The sequence below is a fragment of the Ictidomys tridecemlineatus genome, chromosome X (genome assembly GCF_052094955.1).
Source record: "Ictidomys tridecemlineatus isolate mIctTri1 chromosome X, mIctTri1.hap1, whole genome shotgun sequence".
Taxonomy (NCBI): Eukaryota; Metazoa; Chordata; class Mammalia; order Rodentia; family Sciuridae; genus Ictidomys; species Ictidomys tridecemlineatus.
This window is the reverse complement of record NC_135493.1, coordinates 21,498,098-21,515,979: the sequence shown is the minus strand read 5'-3', so window position 1 is coordinate 21,515,979 and position 17,882 is coordinate 21,498,098. Positions and strand designations below refer to the sequence as shown.

The following is a 17,882-nucleotide window of genomic DNA, read 5'->3' as shown; positions in this document are numbered from 1 at the left end:
AGGTGGGGGGGGCGTGGGGCTCTTGCAGCCCGGCGGATTTGAGTGCCTCCACCTCTCCCAGGAGTCTAGCTTTTTGCCCGGCTTGCTGCAGCTACCGCTGCCTCCTTCTCCGGAATCCACTCGGTTCTCGCAGCGATCCCCTCCTCCTCCCCTCCCCTCCCAGTGTCACCGGGGCTGCTTGGCTCTGCCCCCTTCGCCGCCGCTTGCTCCCAGCTTTCGTCCCTCCCCTCTCTTGCTCTCTCCCTCCCTTCGCCTCCTCCTCTCCATTCCCCCACCCGCGTAGGCGGCATTCTGGGAGTTGTAGTCCTGTGGAGAGCGGGCTGGCGCCGCCCGCGAACCCGGCCGGACTCCACTTCCCGTCGAGCCCTGCGACCGGCACCCACTTCACCAGGCTTCGCTCGCACACAGACACACACACACACCGCTCTCCCCCTCACTCTTTCGCTCGCCGCGGCTGCTGCCAGTGTGTGGCTCTGTCTCTCCTCCGCTTTGCTGAGCCCTCCCTTCTTCCTCTCAGTTCCTAGAGTCCGACCGCCGCCGCCGCCGCGAGAGAGGAGAAGGAGGTCGGTGGCGATAAGGGGCGGAGGGGGGCATCTGATCGGGGCAGTATTAGGCGGGCGGCGGTTCTAAGGGGGTAAGAGAGAGCCCGGGTGGCGGCCTGAGCTTCCCCGCGGAGCCGACCCGGGAACAGGTGCGTCTTTTTTTTCTCTCCCCCAACCCCTCCACCCCTTTTGACTCCCCGGCTTTTTCGTATTCCCCCACCCGCTTCTTTCTATCTTAAGCCTTTCCCCAACCCTGACCCTTCTTCGCCCCGCAGCCGCTCTGCTTGCCCCCCGGGGGCGCCGTCCTCTTCGTGTCCCCGGACGTATCGCTCCCTGGAGCTCGCTCTATCTTCGCCCCTCCCTTCAGGACAGCTCCCCACCACTTCCCACCTTCGTACCCCATCCCTGCCCTGCCCTACCCCCTCCTCGACCCCCTTCTCTCTTAGCCAGGTGAGACTTGTTCGCCAAGATCTGAGAGTCTTCTTCCCGGCTGGGCGGGGGTCTCCATGGAAACGGGGGTCGGTTGATCTTGGGGGGGAACCATAGGAATTACCCCACTCCTCCTCGGAAAGGGAGGTTGAGGCTACGGTCTTCTTAACTACCTGGCCCCAACCCCGGATCCAAGGATCCGACGATCAGAAGGAAGGCTGGCCAGCAGGGCAGGGCGAGAAAAGGCTGGTTTTTTTTGGGGGGGGGGGATGTCCGTAATGAAGTCTTGAAGAGACCAGGAGAAAAACCCCTCCAACCTCAGAGGGGAGGTGCGACGGGTGCTCTTTCAGGGCTGCTTTCTCCTCTGTGCTGGGGTGCGGGAACCGTAGGGTAAGGGGTACCCCTAGGTGGCGGCGGGGCCTGGGTTCGGGAGTGGGAGTGCTGTGATGGGGGCAGGGGCAATTATCCGAGTCCCTAGAAAAAAGGCGGGGGATGACTTCGGAGCGCCCTGGCTCGGTTGCCCTCGCTCCAGGGGCGGGGGCCGCCGGGCCAGGCGCGGCGGGGAGGGGGGCTTAAATTGAAGGAGGATCAGATCGGGGGTAATTCATATTAGCCCCGGCAAGCCATGGGGGAGATCCGGCGTGCAAGCCCTCCACCAGCTTCGCGCCAGGCCTGGAGGCTAGGGGTCTGAGCGAAGCTCAGGGCTGGAAGGAGGGAGGCTCCGGTTACGGGGCCGGGTTTCGGGATCAGGGGCAATCCCCCGGCCCTAGGAGAAGGAGGGAGAGGGATGGCCGCGAACCCTAGGGCTCCCCCACCCCGGGTCCTAAGGGGCGTGAGGAACGGACAGCAGGCCCAGCGGAGCTGGATTCGAGCAGATCGCGGGCAGGGAGTGGGGGGGCTTCGTGGTGGGCTTTCGGGGGGAGCAGTCCGGCGGCGGGGCGGGCGGGCGGGGCGTGGGGCTCCGGCGGGCGGCGGGGCGGGGCCGGGGCGGCGCTGCTGCCGCCGCGGTCGCCGCCGCTGCCGCCGCCGCTGCTGCTCCTGCTGGGGCCGCCGCAGCCGTTGCCGCTGCCGCTGCCACCGGTTCTGGGCGGAGAACGGAGGCCAAAGAGAGTCCCGTGCCGGGGCAGAGGGCGCAGGCGGCGCGCAGTGGGGAGGGGGCCGTCCTGGGGGCGGGGGCAGGCGGGGGGTGGAGCCCCCGACGGGGGGCGGTACGAGCCGGGACGACGACGACAAGGCGCCCCGGGGGCCGGGTGCATGGAGGACGAGGTGCTGGGAGAAGGAGGGGCGGTGGGTCCCGCGACGGGCCTCGTGGGCTTGGATCTTCGAGGTTCGGTTTCGGGACAGAGCCCTGCAGGGGCGCCCGGAGGCCCGAGAAGAGATAGGGAGGTGAACTGGACGGTGAAGGGGGCCCTCCTCTTATGGGTCCTGCTGAGAGGAGGGCTGGGCCAGAGGGATGTCCGGGGCCCGGCAGGGAGGAGCCGGCCACACCACAGTTGGGGATTTATCGTTATGGAGGTGCGGGAGATTGTTGTAGGAAAAGGTATGATCGAGGGGAAAGACGGGAGGGAAAGCTGCAAACCCAAGAGGCCAAAGGCACAGGCCGGTGGGGGTCTTTCTGTTCCGCTTGCAACTCACCCCCCCCAGAAGCACTGTTTTTGTTTTATTGTTTTGAAATTTTCAATGTTGGATGATAAAAACTGTCGACGTGGTGATACTTACTCCTTCTTGGCATTTCCTAGAGTAGACTTTAGTAAGGGCAGGCATCTCTTGCTGAGCACACGTCTAGCTCAGGGTTTAAGGGGCTCTTTGCATGAGTGTGGCAAGGGGGCCTGTAACTTCGTGTTACAGCTGAATACTCTCAAGGCGATTTGGAGGTCGTCCCTGTGGCACAGAGGTGCAGCACAGTTGCAAAAAGCTTTGGTGAGACTTCTGGGTATGCACTTGTAGGTTACAATGGTTAGCTCCATGCTTCTTTCAACTCAGAAGGTTGTTTCTCCAAAATCACACTGATGAAATGTTTTATGGAGAAGTAAATGGGGGATGCATTGGAGCTGGGAGTGAATTAGGTTGATAATTAAAAAAAACCAAGGATGAAAGGAAACTTGAAAGATCATCTAGTTCTCTGTTTATCTCTCTTGTCCTTGAATGGTGGGATTGAGGGAGCTTTATTATGGGGGAAATAGTATGTGGCACAATGGAGGATATTTGGGGCAATTTAGGGTACTCAAATTGGATGGTGATGTCACTATGTGGTACTGAAGATGACTGTATGTAGGAAAGAAATTCGGAAGATTCCACTTGGGATTAAATGGGATAATCCAATTTTGAGAATCACTCAGAGGCTCCAAATAGAAGTGGAAGGTTGAGGAGGAACCTGTAAAGTTTTGAGGGGAGAAGCAAAATTAGTAGGAAAGACTGGGGGAACTGTGAGGAGCAGGGGACTTGGTGAGTCAGAGGGACATGGCTATCTTGTATCATGGGGATATTGGTAGTCGGATATCTTTTGATAGGATAACTGAGGTAATTGCCCTTGGGCTGGCTATGGGGGACAAGAGTCACAGGCCTTGAGGCACAGAGCGTTACTAAAATTGACTGTAGAAGAACTGCTCCTGCTATCAGTTTTGCAGCAAGAAGTAGGCAGGTTTCCTTTTATTCTGACTCTGACAACATGAAGATTGGATTTATCATTGATGGAGAAAGGGGCAGGGATGCTGATATTTGGGTTAAGGACTAGTTCTTTAGAGCAATAGGGAGGGGGTGGCTAATTATTGGGATAGGGTAGAGGAAAGCTAAGGCCCTGGCGAGCTTGGCTGTTGGCATCTGGGTTGGGCAGAGTGGAAAGGAATTCCAGAAGAAATGGTGGCTGTACCAAGGGTACTCATGTGGATCTTGCTGTTTGGATTTGCCAGGAAAGTGTAGGGAGAGGGAGGATCCCTTTTTTAGTGGCCTAGATGTTCAATATTCTTGGAATGTACAGGGAATCCTGAGGAAGGGGGGGTGTCTCTACCTTATTCATGATGTAGTTCATTAAATAGGAAAAAAATATTTAGTACAGGTGGGGAAGATCTTCTAGTGTGATGAGTCTGGAATATGAGTTTTAGGGAGGGCTTCTTTGGGAGAAACAGAATCATGTGAGAAAAGGACCATTAGAAGGAAGGCAAAAAGAGAAGTCAGGAAGAGGGTTGGTTGTCCAGCAAAGGGGGAACAAAGGTGACCATCACTATACCTGTGTGAGTAGCAACTAAGGAAGAGGTAACACCTTGAAACCTTTAGGATAATGTTTTCAAAAAAATAGTTTGAAGAAGCTGGGCACAGTGGTACCCATCTGTAATCTCAATGACTCAGAAGGCTGAGGCAGGAGGATCACAAGTTAGAGGTGAACCACGGCAATTTAGCCAAACTCTGTCTCAAAATCAAAGGGACTGGGGATGTGGGTTAAATCCCCAGTACCTAAATAAACAAATAAAAATAAATAAAAAAGGGCTGGGAATGTTCAGTAGAAAGCACCTCTGGGTTCCATTCCCAGTACCTGCCCCCCCTTCAAAAAAAAGTTCAAAGAATGTCTCGGCTCTTTGTACTTTCATGCTGAAATCCCAAAGTTTGGGGCAAGAGAGGAGGAAGATCTTGGACAGAAGTAAGGTTGGGGAGAAACTGGCATATAGGAGGAAATATAAATATAATTACCCATAAGGAAACAGAGAACTTAGAGTATACAAGTGAAAAAATGTACAGTGTAAGAAAAAAAGAGGAATAAAATGTGAAAGTCTCAGGTGTCATTTGGAGCTGGTGTTGGAGAATGTGAAAACTTACCTTTGGTAGCCACTTCTCTGGGAAGGCCTAGAAAGGAGAGGAGCTGGGTTCCAGGGCTTGTAAGTCTAAGCGTTCATTAGGAAATCTGGACTAAAGAAAGGCTACTGAATGGGGAAAGGGATTCACTATCCTAAATAGAATGGCCTTAAAAGGAAGAGAAAAAGTGGGAATATACCAGTTTTTCCAGCCTGCAAGTGGGAGGGATCCTAGATATGAGGAGGTAAGTGATGGAAATTCTAGAGTGAAACAGAATTAAAGAACAGAGGCATGAGAACCTTGGGCCAAAATAGGGGAATGAAGTAGAGGCACAGAGGAAAGGCTTAATCAAGATGGACTAGAAGACATTTGCCAGTTGTTCAGTGATTGTAGACTGAACTAAGTTTGGTATGCAGTAGAATGGCCATAGGGAGTAGAGAGCTGCTTTTCTAGGGCTAGGCATCCTGAGATTCTGAGAAAGGAATTCATGATTGAGTTCAGGTGGGAAAGTGAACACTAGAGGGGAATAGAGAGTGCTAAGGAAAGTGAAAATTTTGAGATAAAATAGGCAGGAAAGGGGAAAAGTCAATGATGATTACATTACAGGGGAGGGAAGAACCCAGACCTTCAAGTTTTCAAGAAGAAAGCTTTCTCCTCCCAAGACACTGGGATTACAGGTGTGCACCACTGTGCCAGGCAAGAAAGGATTTTTTTTTTTTTTTGGTACTAGGGTTTGAACACAGGGACACTTAACCACATCCCCAGCCTTCTAAATTTTTTTTTTTATAATTTTTGAGACAGGTCTTGCTAAGTTGCTAAGGGCCTCACAAAGTTGCTGAAGTTGGCTTTGAACTCGTGATCCTTCTGCTTTAGCCTCCAAGCCGCTGAGATTACAGGTGTGCACTACCACACCCAGCAAGAAAGGAAATTTCTTAATGCTAAAGTTCAAAATTGGTGTGAGTCCATGCTTGCCATAATGTTTAGTGTCAGGACAGCTAAAGAGGGAGGAAATAAGGAATCTACCTTTCTGCCACGAGGATTCTAGGACAGTATTTTTATGTGATCTCACAAACTAGGCTTTATTAATGCCAGTTTTTGAATGGTTGTCCTTAAAATGATGTAGATAGAAACTGTTCTCCTTCTAAATCATAGGATTTCCCACCATTCATAACTTTAAAACAATCTTTTATTATGAAAACTCTTTTGGTGAACTTAAGTTACATTCTGGTCAAGAGAAAAATTTAACTGTTTCTGTCATAATTCAAAAGAGCTGTTGTAGTTCCCATGTTTGTTTGTTTTTTAAGCAGAATCTACTCTTCATAAAAACATAAAACATTTAAAAATGGATTTTCTTTTGTAGTACTGGAGATTGAACCCAGGGGTTTCTTTACTACTGAGTTATATCCTAGCCCTTTTTATATTTTATTTTGAGATAGGGTCTTGCTGAGTTGCTGGGGCTGGCCTTGAACTTGCTATCCTTTTGCTTCTGCCTTCTGAGTTGCTTGGATTACAGGCCTGTGCCACTGAATGCAACTAAAATTGGATCATTTTTTTAAAGTAACTGCAGGCTACATGTCAAGGTCATATTTTTCCTGGTTAATGAATTGTGATGAATTTGAAGAGAGGTGACTTATTATTTGTAAAATGTGGTAATTTTCAGATTTACCCATCAGAGTATGTGAGGCAGGATGCCTTTGTTTGGATTTTAAGAAGGTCTTAAGCTAAGGGTACATGAAGAATTGAGAGTAATAAGCAGGCAGAGCTTTGTGTTTTGGGCTTCCTTATGGACAGTCTGTTAAGAAACAAATTTTGGTTACCTCATTACTAAGGTATGCCTAAAAATTATAATGTTAGTGCCATTTAAGGGTACAGTCAAGTTTTGTTATAACACTGGTGTCCAGAGACAAGAATAAGCACATTTTCATTATTCTAAGTTCTGTGCAGTATGCAGTATCTTATGATTCTGTGGCAGTTGATGTACTCTATACCTGAGTCCATGAGATGACTAGATAATGTTATAGTGGGCGAGTCTATGTAGTTTTAACTTGGTTCTATTGTGCCTAGGTTAGTGTAGTGTAATAGTTTTCACTCTTTTTCTTTTTTTCATTATTTTTTGTTTGGTTCTAGGGATTAAACCCAGAGATGCTTTACCACTAAGCTACATCCCTAGTCCTTTTATTTTTTGAGGCAAGGTCTTGCTAAGTTGCTGAGCCTACCCTTGAACTTGTGATTCTCCTGCCTTAGCCTCCTGAGTTGCTGGAATCGCAGGTATGTACCACTGTGTACAAGAGTGATGGTTCTTGAACTTTAGCCTGCATCTGAATTAACCGAAGGCTTTGGAGACATAACAGCCATAATTTAGAGTCCTTGCTTTTCAAGTTCCTAGCTATGTAGCAGGAAACAAGTCACTTAATTCCCTTGAGCCTCAGTGTTCTCATCTACACAATGGAGATAGTAATACCAATCTTACAGGGTGGTGAGGGTTATATGAGTTGAGTGTTTATGGTGCCAGGCCCATAGTAGGTGCCCAAGAAATGGGATCTATTATTATAGTATGATCTAATTTTTATTTTTATTTTTTAAGTACCAAAGATTGAACCCAGGGGCACTTAACCAATGAGCCACATCCCCAGCCCTTTTTTAACATTTATTTTTTAGTTGTAGTTGGACACAGTACCTTTATTTTATTTATTTATATGTGGTGCTGAGAATCGAACCAAGAGCCTCACACATGCAAGGGGGCCACTTAACCACTGAGCTACATCCCCAGCCCTTTTTTTAATATTTATTTTTTAGTTGTAGTTGGACACAATACCTTTATTTATTTATATGTGATGCTGAGAATTGAACCAAGAGCCTCACACGTGCTAGGTGAGCACTCTACCGCTGAGTCACAACCCCAGCACCCCCAGCCCTTTTTATGTTTAATTTTGAAATCGTCTCACTGAGGTGCAGGGCCTTGCTAAGTTGCTGAAGCTGGCTTTGAACTTGTGACTCACCTGCCTCAGCCTCTGGAGCCACTGGGATTACAGGTGTGCACCACCATGCCCAGCTATAATCTAATTTTTTCTTATTCAGTTGCATCCTATGACATTACTATTGATTGAATGATTGATTGATTGATACCAGGGATTGAACCCAGGGGCACTTAACCACTGAGTCACATCTCCAGCCCTTTTATATTTTTTATTTTGATACGGGTGTTGCTAAATTGCTTAGGATTTCAGTAATTTACTGAGGCTGGCTTTGAACTTAGGACACACCAGGCCTGACTGACATTGCTTTTTTGTTTCTTTGTAGTAAACCTGGTGGTGGAATGAATGCCATCAATAGCTCCGGAGTATCCCTCTTGATTCTCTGTTCTCTTTCTCTATATTTCTGTTGGATTAGTATACATTTAGCATTTACAATTTGGTAGGAACAAATAGCTTGACTCATCATTGCATCTACCTCTGAGGTGGAAGTGGCAGCCTCTTTAACAACTGTGCTGTGACACTGCTTAATATTTCAGTGCAGGAACTGAAGAATGTATATCCAGTCAAAACTTTGGGGGACATTTTGGGTCATAGGTGACATTTTAAAAAACTGTTGCTTTCTGAAAAGGGCTGCTGTATCTAATTATGACTGGTTGGGCTTTCCAGCTGTCCCTGACATCTGGAAATTGTACAAAAGCTGGTAGATAGAGCTTGGGCCTGGTATGACTCTATGACAAGGATGTTCATTAATGATTGAGTGGAAGAAAATAATACCCCAAATAGCTCTGGATTTCCCAAACCAAACCTCTGAACAGAGAAAAATGGTGGCCTGTAAAGTAAATCTCCACTCCTGTAGTTGGAGTGGACTTTGGTGCCAACAGTCAACTCTCTGTTAGTTATGCCAGTATAGGAAGAGACTGATGACAGGTCAACTGAAGGTAGTAGATTGCTTGAAATTAATAATTTCTGTTGGACTTCGGCAATGCATTATTATTCTCTATCCTGCTACCCCTAGCAGATTTACCTGTCTATTAATATTCCGTTTAGGTAAATATTTAAATGAGTTGTTCCCTGAGCACACACCTACTGATGGTGGCAGAAGGCAGTCCATAAGTCGGCTGGGTTTAAAAATTAGCTGTGGCTAAAGAACACTCAGATAGTTGGAAGTTGATTTTATTATTTTGTTTGGACCAGTTTTATTTTATTTCTGTAACTGTCGTTATCTTAGAAATAAAGAAAAGATGAGAAAGTTATATGAGAGCAAGGGAAGTAAAACGAATTCATAGACCCAATGCTTTTTACATGGAATATTTGGTCTCTGGATGACATAGAGAGGGATTTGGTTTTTCCCAGTAGTTTAGCAAGTTATTTGTTGAATGCATGTTGTGTGCCTTGTATCATGCTAGACACTATTGGGGGCAGGCTAATAAACCTTTGGACTGGTTGCAGCTTGAGTCAATACTGAGAGTTTGAAATCTTTTCAGTGAATATTGTGTAATGAAAGGGATATAGATATATCTTTGAATGAACAATATATATATATATAAATTAGTTGAATCCATAGTTGAGTTTGGTCTGGGTTGAGATAACAGAAAAAAATAACCTGATGATAGTCTCTTCAAAAATTTAGGTACAAGGTCCAGGAGACTTAAAAAAAAAGAAATGAATTAGGCATCACTGTCCTATGTGCATATATGATTACATAACCAATGTAATTCTATATCATGTACAACCAGGAGAATGAGAAATTACACACACACACACACACACACACACACACAAAATGTCAAAATACATTCTACTATCATGTGTAACTAAGAACAAATAAAAAAAATTAATAAAAAGAAAGCCAGGTGTGGTGATACAATCCTGGCGGCTTGGAAAGCTGAGGCAGGAGATCACAAGTTCCAGGCCAGCCATAGCAACTTCACAAGGCCCTAAGCAACTTAGTGAGACTTTGTCTGGGATGTAACACTAAAGTACCCCTGAGTTCCATCCCCAGTACCAAAATAAAAGTTGGGGGAGGAGGAATCCCATATGGTGAATGCAGTATACTGAAATGGAGACATTAGAGGGCCACTGTCACAGTCCATGGTAGGCAGGACACAGAAGCATCACAAAAGGGATTCAAGTGTCATATTGCAGTGATGCAACTCTGGAGTGTGAAAACACACTGAATATTCACAGAGTCCTGCTGAAGACCAAGAATGAAGAAAGCCAACTCTTAATATGGTCTAGCAGGAATTAGAAGTGCTCAAAAAAAAATGACCCTACTTATTTAGGGTGACTTGTTGAGATGTCTTTGCATTTTGAAAAGAGCTGATTAATTTCACAATGTTTGCTAAAGTTTTCTAGATGTCTGTGACCTCTAGAAGTTGAATAAAATCTTGTGGCTAGAGCCCTGGTGTGATATAAAGCTATGATGAGGTATTTTCCTTAAATGGAGTAGAACCATTTTCTTAACAGCAGGAAATGGAAGTGAGTACTATTTGAATAATAGGAAAAAGTATCATGGCAATGGGTAGACAAGCTACAACAATTTGGGGGTATGAAAATGTTAAGTAACTCATCATTATACAAAATACATGTATGAAGATGTGAATTTGGTGTCAACATATCTTATATATAATCAGAGATATGATAAATTATGGTATAATGGTGTATTAAGAATTGGAATGCATAAATAAATAAATAAAAAGAAAATGTTAAGTAAAAGATGAAAACTTTTGCTTTGGCCTACTTCATCATTGGAATAGATTACCTCTGGTTCATTTAAGTGCTTTCATGTCAAGCTCAGTTTTAGGTAGGGATTCCTTTATACCCATTTGGCAGATACCCTGGTAAAGAGACATATCAAGATGATCTGAGGTGACTGAGAAGTGGGGACTGGAATCGCCCTCCAAGATTTCTATCAGTTAAGGCTGATGGTCCTGGAGTGTATCACTTTTCAAGGTGCTGTTTGATTAGATAGTTCTGAATGGGTTTTGGATATTACTAAATATCATATCACTTCTGAAAGAATGGGACTCAGTATCTAAGTAGTGAGGAGATTGAAATGATGTGGATGGGTTTGGTTGGCAATGTTCTCAGGAGCTCTCAGGAAGATTATGAGGCTTGGCCACCCAGTTACTGAGACAAATGTCCAGCCTCTTGAGGTGACTATGTTGGAGGTAACTACATTAATTTGAATGAGTAAGCTCTCATGTGTTTAACAGACAGTTAACATTCCTTTGTATCCAGTCTCATAAATGTTTATAGGCAGGGTTTTTAAACATGGAGGTACCCAAGGAATCTATGAAGGTGTCCATGCAGGAATGGTGTGCAGGCAACTACTTAATCTTCGTGGTAGATACAAGAATTAATGTATTTGGGAACGGGATGCAATGTCCCTTTTAAGTCTGATCTTTGTTGTAGACACCAGTGGAAACATGTAAGTAGAAAAAAAAAAACCTGGGGGAACTATAAAGTACTAGAATGGCTTTAGTCAGACAGAGGTTGGATGTACAGAAGCCAGGTGTGGTGGTGCATGCCTGTAATCCCAACGACTCCAGAGGCTAAGGCAGGAGGATTGCAAATTTTGGGACAGCCTTGGCAATTTAGCAAGACCTTGTCTCAGAGGTCTCAGGATGTAGCTCAGTGATGAAGTGCCCCTGGGTTCAATCCCCAGTACCCAAAATAAATAAATAAAGTTAAAAGATTAATTACCTTACAAATTATTTGTAATGGATTTTGTGTGTATGCAGTTGTGTGCAGTTGTGTGCAGTGGTAGAGGAACCTGTTTTCTCATGAAGGGAAGGGAAGTGATGGGTGCATGATATGGGACTCTTGAGTTTGAGGGAATGATAATTGGTTAGTGGTGGGGAAAGAGGAGGGGCTTTAGATATGGGAGGAGCCCAAGGAGAACATAAGAATACCAGAGAACTCTTCTATGGGAAGTGATTAAACTAGAAAACAATTTAAGTTGGAGAACTTTATCACTGGGGGGCAGGGGTTGGGACATGTAATGAAGTAGGGAAAATGGGAATGTTATTCTCTTTTTGAATATATATAAAGGAGGCAGAGTAACGAGGAGGGGGAGATCTGTGCTAAGAGTTCCATATCTAAAGCCTGGTACATTCTCCTTATTGACTTTGTGCAAACTTTCCCATAGAAAACAATGATTTTGAAAAGTTTTGACTTCTCTTAAAAGCCTTCCAGTGACTGAGTGAAAGTTATGCCCTTTTTTTTCTTGTTTTATTTCTGAAATCTCATGTCTCTTGGATCTTGTGGTCATTTTTTGTTTGTTTGTTTGTTTGTTTTGGTACTGAGGATGTAGCCACAGCACTTTACCACTGAGCTACATCCCCAACTCTTTTCAAATTAATTAATTAATTAATTCTTTTCTTCCTTTCTTCCTTCCTTTCTTTTCACCAGGAATTGAACCCAGAGGTGCTTAACCATCAAGCCATGTCCCCAGCCCATTTTATTTTGAAACAGGATCTTGCTAAGTTGCTTAGGGCCTCACTAAATTACTGAAGTTGGCTTTGAACTTGTGATCCTCCTCCTCAGACTCCTGAGCCATGGGATTATAGACATATGTCACCCCTCTTGGCAAATTAAAAAAAAAATTTTTGTAGTTGTAGATGGACATCATGCCTCTACTTCATTTGTTCATTTTTATGTGGTGCTAAGAATCAAACCCAGTGCCTCATATATGCTAGGCAAGTGCTCTACCACTGAGCCATATCCCCAGCCCTGCAGTTTGTTTGTTTGCTTTAATTTTGAGGCAGAGTAGCTAAAGTACTGAGGCTGGACTTGAATTTATAATCCTCCTGTCTCAGCCTCTAGAATTGCTGGGATGACAGGCTTGTACCACTGTGTCTAGCTCTCTGTTGGTCTTGAGGGTGTCTTAGATGCTACTTTTCCCAAAGTGGCCTGTCCTTGGTCTCTATGAAGTTTGCCTCTGTCTATGGCAGCTTTACAGGGAGCTCTGCATTTCTATTGGAGTAGTAGGTCCCAAAGTTGGTTTTCTTTACTCATTAGTCATCACCGACCCAACCCTCCTTCTTAAACTGTCTACTGGCCACGCCTATCCTCTTGAGGACAGATTCAGGGCCAGGCTTCAAGATGAATATTTTCCGGCTCTTTCATTTTTTTTAAAGTCATAATTGCTTCCAGGTCACCAGGCAGTATGAACCAAAAGGAGCCTGTGAGAGTACTACCAGATTTAGTTAGAATTGAGCCCCTCTTAATCTTAGGTTTCTAATTTGCTGTCTTGATAGTAGAGTCCAACCATGAAGAAAAGGGCAGATTTGTGCTGTGTAAAGAGAGCCTGGTTGTGTCCCATACGTTACCAGCTTTGTTCAGCATTAAGGGGTATTTGGCCACAAAGGGAGTTACATTATTCTGGAGCCACCTGTTAACTGGATAAATGCCCTGTCCGGTCATTTTCAAAATTAAAAACTCATTTGTTTTCATTTTTAAAGTATGTTGGTACTGGGGATTGAACTCAGGGGTGCTTAACCACTGAGTTACATCCCTAGCCCTTTTTATTTTGAGACAGGGTCTTGCTAAATTGCTTAGGGCCTCACTGCTCACCTTGAACTTGGTGATCCTCCTTCCTCAGCTTCCTGAATCACTGGGGTTACAGGCATGCACCACTGTATCCAGCAAGGTTAAAAACTTTTATTTATTTATTTTTAAAGAGAGAGTGAGAGAGGAGAGAGAGAGAGAGAGAGAGAGAGAGAGAGAGAGAGAGAGAGAGAGAGAGAATTTTTAATATTTATTTTTTAGTTATCGGCGGACACATCTTTGTTTGTATGTGGTGCTGAGGATCGAACCCGGGCCGCACGCATGCCAGGCAAGCGCGCTACCACTCGAGCCACATCCCCAGCCCCAATGGTTAAAAACTTTTAAAGCAAAGTCTACCTTGATATAAAACAATAGTCAGATAGATGCTATTACCTCCTTTAATGTCCTTCTCTTCCTCGTATGCACAATGATGACCATGGTTTTGCTTGTAGTTATTGTGAAATCTTGCTTGTTTTGGCATCTTCATTTCAAAACAAAACAAGTAATTCTACCCCATCAGTAAAATCTTTGGCTTTTAGTGCTGCCCACCCCCTATTAATAACTCCCCCAACCCAGACTTGGGCTGTAATTTGATGTTGTGCTTCCCTTTTTGAGAATATGTTCTCTCTAAACTTTTCTAAAATGTCTGTCTTTAGTGCTTCCCCACAGTGTTTCAGTTTGGCCCATGATGGTGAAATATTTCAGGTTCCCCTATTTCATTTTTCCCTTTTGTTTGTTGTATGTCATGGGCTTCTCTTTTATGCCTTTCATACCTGATCTTGCCTTCTAGCAGTTTTTTTCCTCTTGGATTTTTTAAAAAGATCTCTCTATCATTATGGTTTCTCTTTTACTATCTGCTCACTCTCAGCTTAGCAGCTATTTTCACCATTTTAAAGTTATTGCTCTCCCATTAGTCCATTCTCTTGTTGGTTCTCTGTTTCATAGTGTAGTGATTATGTCTAGCTATCTATTTTCTGCTGCCTGCTCGATCATTTCCTTAGATCTTGGTCAGTCCTTTTGCTTCCATATGCATGTGCCTTCCAAATTGAAAGTTTTATTGACATTTTTTCAGTCAAGCTTATTGCTATTTTTTTTTTTTTGGTACCAGAACTGAACTCGGGCACTTAACCACTGAGCCACATCCCCAGCCCTTTTTATATTTTGTTTAGAGACAGAGTCTCACTAAGTTGCTTAGAGTCTTGCTAAATTGCTGAGGCTGGCCTTGAACTTGCAATCCTCCTGCCTCAGCCTCCGAAGATGCTGGGATTTCAGGCATGTGCCACAGTGCCTGACCAAGCTTATTGCTTTGTGTTGGTGGAATCATGTGTTCTCCTTTGTCCTTTGGATCTGACTTTTGAGTTACTCCCTGCAAAGTGGGGATAGCTCATGGTGGTCCAGGCAGTGACCATCATTTGATTCTTGGGCCGTGCAGCTGTTCATTTCTTCATTTCTTAACAATTACATGGTGTGACATCAGGTAAAACCCTTTGAGATATTTCATATATTTGTGCCTGTGCTTCCTGGGTCATTTGGGATTACCAAGTTTCTTCCAAGTTCCATTTAGAAGCTTTGCCTTTGATGTGATGGTTCCCATCAGAACAAGCAAGCATGTGAGCTTGTGTACACAAACATGCACACACATGAGTGTGAGAGTTTCAAGTGAAAGCAAGCTGGCATGAAAGTATACCAGCAGAACCTACCAAATGTGGCATGTAGTGTATTTGTAAGGTTTTCCCATTTCACTCACCTCCCCTGAGTAGTATATGGTTAAGTGGTTAATAACTTGATAGGACATGATGCTGGAAAACAAAACCTTATGTCTACTGAATCAGAATGTCTGGGGCCAAGACCTACAAATTGATATTTGAAACAAGCCCTTCAGTGATTCTGGCTTGGGAAACATTGGTTTACATTGACCGTCGTGACTCCTCTCTTGCCAATAGGAACATGTTCCCTAGACATTCACTTGGCTTTCTCTCTGGCTAGACCACAAGGATCTTGCCTTCTTATGTAGACCACTTACCTCAGTGTTCTCTTGCCTGTCTTTCTACCCCTCCCCTCATCCGCAAAAGCTACTGTATTTTTTAGTTTTTGTAGTGCTGGGAATGGAACCCAAGATCTTGTACATGCTAGGCAAGTGCTCTACTACTGAGCTACATGCCCAAACCAAATCTACTGTTAATTAGTAACAGTGAGCTTTAGATGGGCAGGGATGTTGCTCTGACAAAATAATGTCAAATTTGGGAGGCAACGATTTAAGAGGATGCTCCATCTTTAAGATCTTGTAAAAATGGAGGGGCATTCAGTATCAATTTTGCTCTCTAGGTAGTCATAAAATGTGCATTGTTGACATGCTTCATTTTAACTTGGTTTTCCTTTTTTATTGGCCTAAAAACTCCATCTATGGTACAGTTTGTATATTGATCTGTTTTCAAATGCTGGGATTCCTCCTCTGAATTCTATCCCAGACCTTATAAACTACTAATCCTCTTTAAACAGAAAAAAAAACCTGAGAATGAAAACTCTGGGTTACTGACATATCTGCTGCCTTCAGATATTTAGGTAGCAGCTAAAACTTGGACTTCTTTTCGAAATTCATCTTATGTTGATAATGGCCCATCTATTGCCTGAGATTTCTAATACTTCACAGAGAAAAAAGATGAAAAAGTACCTGGTGTATCAGCCAACAAGCTGAGTTGTTGTTTCTTAATCTGGGGCTATTCCAAGATAGTATAAGAAATAATAACAGCTTCATTAATCAGGATGCTCAGGTAATGGGGTCCTGGTTATTTTTTTTCCTAAAATTTTGCTAACTCTGTCTTAGTAACATTAAAAGACAGTTTTTAGAAAAAGGTAGAAAGTCATGACTCTTGTACATATATAAAAATGAAAATGTGTTAAAGATTTTATTTTAATCATTAATCAACAAGGGAACCAGACAGATGTTATAGCCAGTTCAAAGAAAAATTCAAAAAGCACAAATTTATCTGGAGTAAAGGAATAGAATTGCAAATAGAGGCAAAACTGGTTTTTCCACAGTGGAGAAGGAAGTCAATCTAAATTCTATAGGACAAGATAGAGTTTGCATATCCATCAGTTACCTGCAATTTATAGAGGTGCAAAATAGCTCAAAGATGATGAACAGAGGCAGAAATCAGGCAGCTCCAAAAATGGTGTGCTATAGGTAACTAATAGTTTTTTTTTTTTTTAACAGTAAGCAAGTGGGGCTGGAGTTGTGGTTTTGAGGTAGAGTGCTCACCTAACATACGTGAGGCACTGGGTTCAATCCTCAGCACCTCATAAAAATAAAATAAGATATTGTGTTCACCTATAACTAAAAAATAAATATTTAAATAAATAAATATATAGTAAGCAGCATAGTGGATGCTTTTTTTTCCTGGTTGATTTTGTGTCTTATTATTTCTCAGTGTATCACCTCAAATCTCATCCAGAATTCAGTTCCACATAACATGCATTTTATTTTTAAAATATTTTTTAGTTGTAGTTGAACACAATATCTTTATTTTATTTATTTATTTTTATGTGGTTCTGAGGATTGAACCCAGTGCCTCACATGTGCTAGGTGAGCGCTCTACCACTGAGCCACAACCTCAACCCTCATAACGTGCATTTTCTGAGTTCACTTACTATGTACAAGGTATTACAGAGGAACGAAAGACAAGGCAGGATGATATTTCTTACCTTGAGTAGCTGATCATCTGGTGGCAGGGACAGACATGACAGTACCCCCAACTAATCACACTACAGAGGAAAAATGGTGCTGGACTAGAGGTAGGAATTAAATGTTTGAGAAGAACCAGAGAGGAAGGAGTTAACTGATCAGGGGCCTGGGCTGGGGGGACTTCTTAATGACATTTAAGCTACACCTTGAGGGATGACAGAGGAAGAGGGGACACAGGGAAAGGCCATTTCAGAGCGAGGAAGCAGTAGAGTCCTGAAATTGGATGGTCATTTTAGGCAAGGGGGTGGCAGGGAAATGGCAAGATGTTGCAGAAGAGAGACTAGAGAGGAGGCTTGAGATCAGATCCTGAGGGCCCCAAAGACTGTGCAAAGAATGCAGGCTTGATTCTGATGGCTTTTGATGAGGGAGGGGGAAGCCTGATCGAACTGGTGCTTTAGAAGATGAATTGATTGTAGAATCAAGAGATGGGAGGCCAACGGAGCAGTTAAGAGGCTAGTGTAGTATTCCTGGGGAGAGATGATGAGGACTTTCACCAGGGTACTGGCAAGAGGGGTAGAAGAGAGGAGAGAGATAGCATTATCCAGGCTTGACTCCTGATTGGATCTGGGCGCTAGAGAGAGGGAGTTGAAGAAATTTCCAGGCTTGGGAACAGTGCTATTAACTAAGATAGGAAATGTGATGCACACTGGGCATGGGGAGTGGGGAGCAAGTTTATGGGAACAGATAACGAGTCTGGTTTGAGACCCATTGTGTTTGAGAGGCTCGGTGGACATCCAGTTAACGGCGAGCTGCTGGCAGCTGGGAATTCTGCTTTGGGCTTACGGAGAGAGGTCAGGACTAGGAGATAGAGATGTGGGAGTCATCAGCACACCCAAGAGTGGCTTGAAACTGGGAGCT

The 17,882-nt window shown here is 44.2% G+C and overlaps 1 protein-coding gene across 4 annotated transcripts in view; it reads left to right on the top strand.

The window, feature by feature from the left end:
• Positions 1 to 17,882, top strand: part of Bcorl1 (BCL6 corepressor like 1) — a 67,442-nt gene that overhangs the window by 1,905 nt on the left and 47,655 nt on the right. Inside the window, exon 1 of one of the 4 annotated variants that reach the window (XM_040285268.2) lies at positions 314 to 563. The exons of the other annotated variants lie outside the window; for them this stretch is intronic. The gene's annotated coding sequence lies outside the window, so the exon portion shown is untranslated. Of the gene's footprint in view, positions 1 to 313; positions 564 to 17,882 lie in introns of those variants that run through there. 4 annotated transcript variants of the gene reach the window in all.